We start from the raw sequence: 12,164 nt of genomic DNA, 5'->3' as shown, positions 1-12,164 counted from the left end.
CTTATTAGGAAGACATTGTGAATATTTGCAATTCGGACAGAGCATTAGAGACATTAATGCATCATGGGTACATAGAAAGCTTAATAAACCACATTTTGCAGTGACTGATCCCGGGGAAAACAAAAGGCTGGTAGAGGAAATACAGCTGCATTATACTACACAGGACTCCGTGAATAGTAGTTTTGATTCCGCAATAATGTAAATTAAAGTTTTATTTAGCCCACCATTGAGTTGCCGTTTGGAGTGGATTGGGGAAGATGAATGAAGGGCAGAATTGGCGAGGGACCAATGACAATACCACAGTTAGTGGAAACCAGACTCCCGCTGGTCTCTCTAAAAACAAAGTTTTCCTGCAATCTTGAGCCCCCTTCGGATTGATGAAGACTTCATAATCACCTGCTTTGGGGGAAGCGGCAGAGAGTGCTTTCCTCAACTGGGAGTTCCAGGAAGGGCCGCTTCTGGAAAGGCTGAAGCCCGGGCACCGCCCAGGGCCCCGACCTGAGCCTGCTTTCACAAGGATCTTGTGGCGGTGTGGCCCGGAGAGGCCGATCCGCCGCTCGCTCGCTCGGAGAAGGAGCAGGGCTGGGCCCGGGCGCCTGGACCGTGAATTGACCCTGTTGTCGCGAGCGCATTCGCGGGACCCAGGCCGGCGGGAGACTTCCGTAGGGCAGCGCCTGCCCCAGGAGGAAAGCATCAGTTCCACCCCTGCACCCCGAGCCGCGACACCCAGCTAAACCAAGACCCATCTGCTGTTCGCCAGTGCGGACTCCACGGGTCCTCTGCTCCCATTCCTACCACACCTTGACCTAGATCCCTCTCTCATCCCAGCCTCTCTCCCCAGCACACCTCAGGCCTGGACTCCTCTCCCATCTCAGCCTCATCCCCAGCCCACTTCAGACCGGACCTGTATCTTTCTCCCACCCCAATTTCATCCACACTCCACCTTAGACCTATATCCCTCTTCCGCCCCAGCCTTAGCTCCACCCCACCTCAGACTTGGATCCCCTTCCCAATTCTAAGCTTATCTAAATTATCACTTAAGACCCACATATCCTCCCAGTACCTCCCCTCAACCTCTCTTCAGGCATGAATCCTCTTCACCTCAGATCTTGATCTCTGTCCCCCATCATGGGCTTCTTCCACCCTCATTCCAGACCTGAAACCCTCTTCCATACCTAGGAGCTACCTCCATCCTCACCTTTGACCCTTTCTTCCCACCCTGGCCTGATTCTCTCCTCAGCGCTAGATCAGCCCTCAGCCCAAAGCGTGGCCCTCACTGACTTACCCTAACTAACTCCGCTGGCCTCATAGCCCGCAAAGGGTCTGCTCAAAGGAAATGCACAGGCAGGAGGGCTCTGCCGCACGCACGTTCCCCCACCCCCTCAACTCTCCTGTACTGTGTCTCTCAGCCCTGGCAGACTAGCAGGGTGTGTTCAGATCAAAGTGAGCCAGCCACACACACCCGGTTGGTTCTATGCCTAAAAGCGGGAGGGAGAGCAAGAGCTGTCAACCTGTGGAAAGGAGAAGGCTCCTGATGGGGGTGGAAAAGAACCCAGGGAACTAATAGGAGGGAGGGTAGTATCTGGGTAACACCAAGATGCTACACGTTGTTCTAAGGAACATCTAGAAATTTGGTGGCGAATCACTAGAAATACCTAGAGATGTTTCCTATAATGGCACAGAGAAGTTAAAAGATGAGAGAGGGAATGTAAGCCGGCAGGGAATGCTATTATTTTTTACAACCTCAGAACATTCATTGGCTTTTAAAACGAAAACGAATGTAACCAAAAACTGTTTAAAAGAACCGTCAGTCACCTTTGTTTACTCCAAGTCCTAGGTTTCCCAGCAAGCCCCCCACTTACGAGCTGTGTGATCTGGCCAAGTAACTTCATTTAGAGCCTGGTTTGCTTATCTGTTAAATGAGGGCAGTAACGCTCAGCTGCTTAAGAATTAATGACAAGGTAGGCAAAGTGCTTTGTGATGCCTGTGATGGGCACAAACTGGCTGTCCAATGAACCTTGTGAATGAAGTTATTCTAAATGAATAAGGCAGTTTGTAGTCAAAAAGCGGCCTCTTGTCCACAATACCTGTGTGTTGAAGAGCTGGGGTGGAGGCCATCCAATTTGAATGTGGGTTTTTTGAGCAAACCAAGTTGTAAAAGAGCGACCAATAATTGAGCTGCTTGGGTGAACAATTTGAGGTCTTTTAAAATGTTAATTTGTACCTGGACAGTTCCCAGGTTGTAGAGGCTTAGGGTGAAATGGGGGACAAAAAGGCACAGAATCTTCCAGAGGAACAAATCTCCTCATTATGAGAATCTCATTTCATCTTATAAAACGTGGTTTTCCTACCAAAAATGAATCTCAAGTTTCTTTAGGCAGAAAACAATTCTGACAATTAAAACTAACAATATCTAGAAGAAAAACAGAAGTATTTGCTGTGAGTTATTGGTGAGAAACTCAGGTAAAGTATAATTTCACCTTGATGTCCTAGCTGAACATAAAATGATACAGAACATGTGATTTGAACCACAGCTTAATTTCTAAGCTTTTCTTTCTTTAGACTATTAAATGTTTTCTTTGAATAGAAATTACAAAAAAAAACAAACAAACCCCAATGTCTTCATTATATTATTTATATCAGCAACATTGTTCCCCTGATAAGGAATATGAAGGAATAGTCTGGGGAGCAATCCTCCAAGATTTATTTATCAATTAAACTTTATTTATTATTGAATGTGTGGGTGCATAGTGTGTGTGTGTGTGTGTGTGTGTGTGTGTGTATGATATGTGGCCCTTCTGTCCTTCTGTGGAGGTTAGAGAACAACTCTGTGGGGCTGGTTCTTTTCTTCCACTTTACTTTTTCGGAGCTGGGGACCGAACCCAGGGCCTTGCGCTTGCTAGGCAAGCGCTCTACCACTGAGCTAAATCCCCAACCCTTTTCTTCCACTTTTACACAGGTTTCAGGGATCACATTCAGGAGGCCAGCAGAGCAGCCTGTGCCTTTATCTTGTTTATTTATCTTGTTTAAATACCCCCACAAGCTCCTAAAGCAGATACATAGTATCTGCTTTAATTTGCTTTTTAAAATTTTAACAGTGTGCGTTAGTGTTTCCATTTCATTGTGAATGTACCCACTTCATTGTGTGTGTATGCATCTACACACTGTTCTCTTCATTGCTGTCCTTCTTCCCTGTAGTTTTGGTTTTTGATAGCGAGTCTTTCTATGTAGTCCAGGCTGGCCTTAAAGTCATGCTGCTGCTGCTCCAGTCTCCTAAATGCTGGGATTATAGATGTGTACCACTGTATTGAACCTCATTCTCTTAACAGTTCTACAGTAGGGACGGTGGGGGGTGGGCTTTGTGGATCAAGTGCTTATTACACAAGCATAAGGATCTGAGTTTTAATCTCAGCACTCACATAAAAAGCAAGGAGTTAGGCTGGAGAGATGGCTCAGAGGTTAAGAGCACAGACTGCCCTTCCAGAGGTCTTGAGTTCAATGCCCAGCAACCACATGGTGGCTCACACCATCTGTAGTGGAATCTGATGCCCTCTTCTGGTGTGTCTGAAGACAGCTACAGTGTACTCATATACATAAAATAAATAAATCTTCATGTTAAAAAAAGGGGGGGGGGATGGCTGGAGAGATGGCTCAGCAGTTAAGAGCACCGACTGCTCTTCCAGAGGTCCTGAGTTCAATTCCCAGCACCCACATGGTGGCTCACAACCATCAGTAATGGGATTCAGTGCCCTCTTCTGGTGTGTCTGAAGACAGCTACATTGTACTTATATATAATAAATAAACCTTTAAAAAAAAAAAAAGGTAGGTCGTGTGCACCTATACTGTACAAGTGCCACACACAATACACTCACTCACACAACTAGTTCCAACTAGTTCCACAGTACATACACCATCGTATACTTGTACTATGCAGTTACTATCGTGCTAGATAATTTTCCTCTTTTTTATTTTATTTTATTTTTTAAAGGACATTTTATTTATTATATATGAGTACACAGTAGCTGTTTTCAGACACACCAGAAGAGGGCATCAGATCCTATTCCAAATGGTTGTAAGCCACCACCATGTGGTTGCTGGGATTTGAACTCAGGACCCCTGGAAGAGCAGTTAGTGCTCTCAACTACTGAGCCGTCTCTCCAACCCCTCTTTTTTTTTTTTTTTTTTTTTTTTTTGTTTAAACCATTACAAATAAATAGTGCTTCACTGACCCTTCTTGTACAGAACAGGTTTGGCAATGTTGGCATAGCTGGGCTTAAACCATGTGCATTTTAAAGTGTGGCTATGTATTGCCAAACTGTACTCAGAATAAATCACAGTGATCTTTTTATTTTTTTCAGAGCTGGGGACCGAACCCAGGGCCCTGTGCTTGCTAGGCAAGCGCTCTACCACTGAGCTAAATCCCCAATCCCAATCACAATGATCTTAACGTATCAATTATAATCACTAAAAGTTATGGGAATTTTTTTTTTTTTTTTTGAGACAGGGCTTCTCTGGGTAGCCCTGGCTGTGCTGAATTTGTGGGGTGAGGTTGGCCTCAAACTGCCTCCCGAGTGCTGGGATTAAAGGAATGCAATTAATACTACCATGCCCCACACATATGAGGACAGTTAAAAGGTAACCCTAGTGCTTAGTTATACCTTTAAGATCTATAATTAATAAAAATATCTTTAAGGGCTGGAGAGATGGCTCACTGATTAAGAGCATTTCTTGCTCCTAGAGTTTGAAATCCACATACCTATTTACAAAGACTTGCAATTTACAGAGAATTCTGGTTACAAGGGATCTGTTCTCTTCTGGTCTCCAAGGGAACTGCACACTCATGGTGCCCATACATATATGCAGGCAAAACACCCATAGGCATAAAATTTTAAAAATATCTTTAATGAATTTCAACTATGCTTAAGATACACTTTTTGCGAACTGTGTATCTTTTTTTTTTTTTAAGATTTTATAAGTGAGTATCCTGTCACTCTCCTCGGACACACCAGGAGAGGGAATCAGATTGTGTTGCAGATGGTTGTGAGCCACCATGTGGTTGCTGGGATTTGAACTCAGGACCTCGGGAAGTGCAGTCAGTGCTCTTAACCACTGAGCTATCTCTCCAGCCCAAGATACACTTTTTTTTTTTTTTTAAAGATTCTTTTTTTTTTTTTTTTTTCCGGAGCTGGGGACCGAACCCAGGACCTTGCGCTTCCTAGGCAAGCGCTCTACCACTGAGCTAAATCCCCAACCCCCAAGATACACTTTTTAAGTTTCTAACAGTCTCTTGCTTTTGTCAAAATGTCAGATGCATATGGCAGCACATGCTTTGATGTTAACACGTGAGATTCAAAGGCAGACGGACCTCTATTCATTTAAGGCCAACTTGGTCTATGTATTTTTTTGTTCTAAAAATAAAAACAAACAGACACCATTCCCACAAAAAATACAGGCTATTGTTCAAAGTGACTGCATAGCAATCTGTTTCTGTAAATCTCAGCTTCAAATTTGTCTAAAGCAAAGTGTATTCACGTTGAAAGTGGCCTGACTTGCCATATACCTTGCTATTTCCCCTTTCTCTTTTTTTAGAAAGTAAATGGTCAACGTAATACTAATAAAAATTAAATGTTTAGCTGGTGGCAGTGGTTTATGCCTTTAATCCCAACATTCTGGAGGCAGAGGCAGTTGGATTTCTGAGTTTGGGGCCAGCCTGGTCTACAGAGTGAGTTCTAGGACTACATAGTGAGTTCTAGTAGTTCTAGAGCTACACAGAGAAACCCTGTTGCAAAAAAATTATATATATATTTACATATATAAATTATATATAAATAATGAAAAAAACAAAAATTGAGAAAATGATATTTTATCATTATACACGACTATGTAATATAGTACAAAGTGACATAAAGACCCTGGAGTTGGAAAGCTGGTTTGTTTTTCCAGTTTCAGCTCTGTGATACTTTTTCTTTTTGCAGGATGGATAAGTAAATTCAATTTCCTGGGTATTAAAGTATCAGGAATCATAAAAATACATTTAGCTCAGTGGTAGAGCGCTTGCCTAGCAAGCACAAGGCCGTGGGTTCGGTCCTCAGCTCTGAAAAAAAAAAAAAAAGAAAAGAAAAAAAAGAAAGGAAATGTAAACAAAAATAATTAAAAAAAATAAAAATAGGGCTGGAGAGATGGCTCGGTGGTTAAGAGCACCGACTGCTCTTCCAGAGGTCCTGAGTTCAATTTCCAGCAACCACATGGTGGCTCACAACCATCTGTAAAGAGATCCGATGCCCTCTTCTGGTGTATCTGGTGTATCTATATATAAGTACAGTGTACTTATATATAATAAGTGAATAAATATTTAAAAAAATAAAAATACATTCATTGATTTTTTAAAAACTGCAGTTGACAGTAAAGTGTACAAGCCCAACAAGGTTCCATTGCCTCCAAAGGGAATTGGGACCGTTTGGAAGCGCACTGTGATGTGGAGTTTGGGACTGGGCATGTGTTTGTGCGGTTTACTTAAACCAGCTGTGTGGTGCTAATGTTAATTAGATGTATTAGCTAATTAGAATAAAGTGATTTTATTTTTAAAAAAAGAGTAGGTTTCACTATGACATTTTCAGACATAAATATAACTGTACTTTTGCTTGTGACCACCCCACCCCTTGTACTTTCTCTTGACAAACCTAAGGGTTCGAAAGAGCATTTTATCCTGTGCTTTGTAATAAATGTTCAAAGCTTCATGGGCTCCACTTGTCTTGGGCTTTGAAGATCATCTCGGATGTGTCATTTGGCAGAAAGTATGAAAACAAATGCCCTTGCTCTTTGTATGTGTATGCACCCCAGTGTTTGTGGGAGAGGCTTGAGAGTTGCAGAGAACATGGGTGTTGCCTTGTTTGGCAGTCTGGCATGATTGTAAATTAATACAGAGAATGTCAAAGGCACAGAGCTTCAAGAGACTTGGATTCCAAAGAGGTCAAAATAGGACCTCAACCTGTAGGCGTTTTGTGGACCTCAGTCCAGGGTCCGCTTACTAATAGGGCTCACTGAATCTTTTTTTTTTTTTTTTTTTTTGGTTCATTTTTTCGGAGCTGGGGACCGAACCCAGGGCCTTGCGCTTCATAGGTAAGTGCTCTACCACTGAGCTAAATCCCCAGCCCCAGGCTCACTGAATCTTAAGCCTTCTTTCAGTTTCTGTGTTCTTCCCTTCCTCCATGGTCTACGTCTATCCTAAACTGCATAGTTCCTACTGTGTGTTTTGCTTCCTCAGAATGTTCTCTTGTCAGCTGGGCAGGCATGGTGGCTCATGGTGTAATCCTAGCACTTGAGATGCTGGGGGAAGGAGATCATGGCTGAAATCAAAACCACAGCTGTCTCCAAAACTAAGAATAACCAACTTTCCTCTCTAAGACCCTGTCTCTCTTAGGATTTTTTTTTTTACTGTAAATAATACATCTCTATCAAATAATTTTCTTTTTACATTTTTTTCTTCTTCTAGACTTGAGAGACTAGACCCACCAGAGTTGTACACCTGCCTTTATCTTTTTCTTCTAGCTTTTATTTTCTGTTCTGTTTCGTTTTGTTTTTCTGAGACAACATTTCTTGTGTAGCCCCAAGATCTGCCTGCCTCTGCCTTCCAAGTGCAGGGATTAAAGGTGTGCAGCGCTACCACCTGGCCTATTTATTCTTCCTAAAAGAAGTTTACATTTATTTGTGTGTGTGTGTGGGGGGGGGAGGCATACATGCTAAGGCTCCATGTGCACAGAGGGGAAGGACATATTCAGAGCATAAGAATGGGATTTAAGGATAGAACTCAAGTTGTCAGGCTTGGCAACTGTTGAGCCATCTTGAAGACTTCCCCCAACTGGTCTTGAATGAACGTGCCCAAGTGATGCTCTTACCTCAGTCTCCAAAGTGCTGGCATCTCAGGTGCGGGCTGCCACCATGGCACCACAACACAGTTTGGAATGAGCACATCAGGAGCTTGAGTCTGTGTGTCTGTGTGCATAGATATATGTTAAATCATATTGTATATGGCAGTGTTAGACAACGTGCTCTGTCACCGAATTATAGTCACAACTCTACACACATATTAAATTTGGAATGCTGCTAAGATTTCCAAGTGGAGATGTTGAATATACAGTTGAGTATACTAGTGTAAGTCTGGAACTTAGAATTGGTGTTCCATGTTTGAAAGTTAGATCCATATTGTCCAACCTGGGAATTACCAACTACATGTGGCAATAAAAATAGAACAAATCGGGGTTGGGGATTTAGCTCAGCGGTAGAGCGCTTGCCTAGCGAGCGCAAGGCCCTGGGTTCGGTCCCCAGCTCTGAAAAAAAGAAAAAAAAAAATAGAACAAATCAAGTGAGATCTAAAATGCAGCTTCTCGTGCACCTGGTGAGGTGGGTAAAGGCACTAGCCATCGAGCCTCACAGACTGAGTTTGGTCCTGGAGATCCACACAGTGGAAGAAGAGAACCCACACCTGTATAGTCTCACTGACCTCCTCCATGTGCCGTGGGATGAGAGCAGGATGGTGGTGTGTGCAAACATACAAATTTACAAACTGGGGTTGAGATTGGTGGTACTCTCGTTTAACCCCAATCTTTGGAAAGTATAGGCAGTCAGATCTCTGAGTTTGAGGCCAGCCTGGTCTACAGAGGGAGTTCCAGGAGGACCAGGGCTATACAGAGAAACCAGTGTCTCGAAAACAAAAAACAAATTAAAAAAATATTAACCATTCCTTTAACTTTAGAAAAAAAATGTTTTGAGATAGGATCTCACTATGTAGCCCTCACTGGTCTGGAACTTACTATATAGACCAGGCTGACCTCGAACTCACAGATATCTGCCTGCCTCTGCCTCCTGAGTGCTGGGATTAAAGGTGCACACCACTGTACCCAGCATTAACTGATACTTAAAAAAAAGATTTATTTATTTATTCTATATAAGTACACTTAGCTATCTTCCGACACACCAGAAGAGGTTATCAGATCTCATTACAGATGGCTGTGGGCCACCATGTGGTTGCTGGGAATTGAACTCAGGACCTCTGGAAGAGCAGTCAATGCTCTTAACCACTGAGCCATCTCTCCAGCCCCCACCCCTTTTAAATTGATACTTTTAAAAAATTCAGTTTCGGGGCTGGGGATTTAGCTCAGTGGTAGAGCGCTTACCTAGGAAGCGCAAGGCCCTGGGTTCGGTCCCCAGCTCCGGAAAAAAAGAACCAAAAAAAAAAAAAATTCAGTTTCTCAGCTGTTCTAGTCAATTTCACATACTCAAAAGACACATGTGGCTAGTGGCTTCTATATTGGTAATGTAGCCAGAGAATATTTCCATTTTTACACATGGAAGATCAGGCATGCTAGCACTTGGGACGTGAAGGTGGGAAGATGGCCAGTTTGAGGACAGCCTGGGCTATACTGTCAGACTCTGTCTCAAGACAACATAAAATAAACCTTAGTTGGGGACTATGGAGATGGCTCAGTAGGTAAAAGTCTTGAAAGCATGAGCACATAAGCCTTAGGAGCAGTGTTTGGATGCTCAGAAAAGCTTGGTAGATCTGGTGGCCCCAGCCCAGCTGTCATCCCATCCTTAGAAATCTTCAAAGCAAGCTCCAGGTTTAACAGGAGACCCTGCCTCAGTGTATAAGTTGAAGAGTGATGGAGGAAGGTTTCAATGTTAACCTTGGCTTACATACAAGCACACACACAGGCTTATGCACCACAGACTGTAACCTACTTCGTATCAATGTTTTTTGGACTGAACTTGTGGTATTGAGGCTACCAAGACTAGGTCTAATGGGAAGCAGAGTGGGATGGAGGCAAAAGAATTCCCCTTGTTCTTTTCTTGTACATTGTGAATGGGAGCAGAGGTAACAATTTAGGTTTAGAGAAATGGATACTATGTCTCCCACCTCTAGTTTCTTTGGATGATAAAAATCAAATCTGGTATTCACTTTCAGGTCTTTGGAAGTTTTGTCCAGGAAAGATTTAAAAGCATAGCACATAGTTTTGATTGTAACTGAGTAAGCTGGAAAAAAATAATACTTGAAGTGAATCAGGTGTCGTTTTTGGGAGAACACATCCACACACCGACAATTGCTAGGTTTAGAAGTCAGTAGTTTTGGAATATGGATTTAAAAGATGTCATTTAGCTTTAATAGTTCAGTTGTTTACCTAAACTGCTCTATTCTTGTTCTTCTTTTCTCACCTGTTCCTCCTTCTCTTATTTATTTATTTTTTATCTATTTATTATTTTTGTTTACAAAAGAATAATGTAAAAACTACAGGAAAATGACACAAAACTATTTTTTCCAACGAAAAGAAAACCTTTGCATTTATATGTGCTGAACTACAATAACTTAAAAATGTGAGGATTTAATTAGGAGGGGAAAAAAACTTTAAGAAGTAGATAGATAGAATCCATTAGGATCTCACGTTGTCTCCGCTCCTGCAGTTAAAGACTGCGTCATTATTTCCATATGCTTACCGCCTAATTTCCAGGGCTTATTAGCTGGTTGTAAAAACTTGCTCCAGTCGAAGTTTGGCAACCTGACAAGGCTGAGTGCCAGAAGTAATTTACTATCCACTGCAGTTTGTGGAGCAAAAGGGGGTGTAAATAAGAGAAAAAGAAATGAAAACTTACTGGCTCCAAATATTTTAATTTGGGTAACGGATGTCGCCCAAAACTTGGACGCTTTCGTTTTCCACGGTGTTAGATAACATTGAAAGGGGCAGATGTTCCACTGTGGAATCAACCCGAGGTCTCTGAAGTTCTTAGCCATCAAAGCCCCGTGTCTGTGTCTGTCCCTTATGCCAGACTTTGAAGTCCTTCGAGGTTCTCTGTGTGGGAGAAGCAGGCAGGGGGACTTTGAACAATGTGGGGGGATGGGATTCCAGGTGGTTTGCCTCTTATTGTGTCTGAAATTAGGTATTTTTCTTTTTCAAATAATGACAGGGGGGGCGCGGGGGGGCGACTGGCATTTCTTTCTTTGCTATTTCAAGTCACTGAGCCCCTCTATGAACTTTATCTTCAGATGTACAATGTGACCATCCCAAAGAAAAGCTCAAGTTTATTTCCAAGTTTTCATTCAAGTTCGTTAAAGGCAGGAATAGCTGTTTTAGCTTCTGGTTAGTATCCCGATGATGGTGGGTTCCTTGTGAGATTGTATCAGGACCTTAGCAGAAGGCTGTTTTCCACACTGGCTCATCAACACCAAAACGGGTACTGCCCCTTGAAGGCCATGGGTGGTCAGAATCCATCTTTCTGGCATCTCTTTCTCTTGGTGATTGGGACAGGGATCATGAAAATCTATATTAAAATAACCACTTGACTTGGGAGCTGGTTCTGTGGGTAAAATGCTTACTATACAAGGATGAGCATCTGAGTTTGAATCCCCAGAAACTGGAATCCCTAGAATTCATGTAAAGTACCCACCTGTCACCCAGGTTCTACAGGAGTGGAGACAGGAGAATCCCTGGAAACTCAAGGGCCAGGTAGTTTGTTTCAGGCCTCAACTGAAAGAAAGTGGAAGGCAGGGCCCAACACCTGAAGTTATCTGTCATACATAGATGGCTCCACATACTCATACAGACAAACACACATCATTCACACAAACGTACGTCATATACACAAACACACATACATCATAAACAAATATACATCATACATACCAACACATATCATACATACATCATACACACATCGTGTGCACATTATATACACAAAAGATTAAAGTAAACAACTACTTAAAAAGCCAAGCACACGGGAGCTGGAGAGATGGCTTGGTATGGTTAAGAGCACTTGCAGCTCTTGCAGAGGACTTCCCACATGGCAACTCACAACTATCTGTATGTAACTCTAGTCCTAGGATATCTGCCACCTTCTTCTGGCTTCCTCAGGCATCAGACACATAAGTGGTGCACATACATAGATGTATGCAAAATATTCATGTATAAATAAATAAATAAATAAATAAATAAATAAATAAGTAAGCCAAGCACTGTGGCCAGTAGTCCCAGCACTTGGGAAAATACTGGCAGAAGGATTAGGAGTTCAAGGTCATTCTTGGCTATATTAGCAAGTTATATGAAATACAATGCAAAATTCATTTAAATGTTTTAAATGTTTTAGAGAAGAAGGATGATCATTTTTCCTTTCCATTT

Source organism: Rattus norvegicus, chromosome 10 (assembly GCF_021556685.1).
Source record: "Rattus norvegicus strain SHRSP/BbbUtx chromosome 10, alternate assembly SHRSP_T2T, whole genome shotgun sequence".
Taxonomy (NCBI): Eukaryota; Metazoa; Chordata; class Mammalia; order Rodentia; family Muridae; genus Rattus; species Rattus norvegicus.
The sequence above is the reverse complement of the archived record's forward strand: the minus strand, read 5'-3'. Positions refer to the sequence as shown.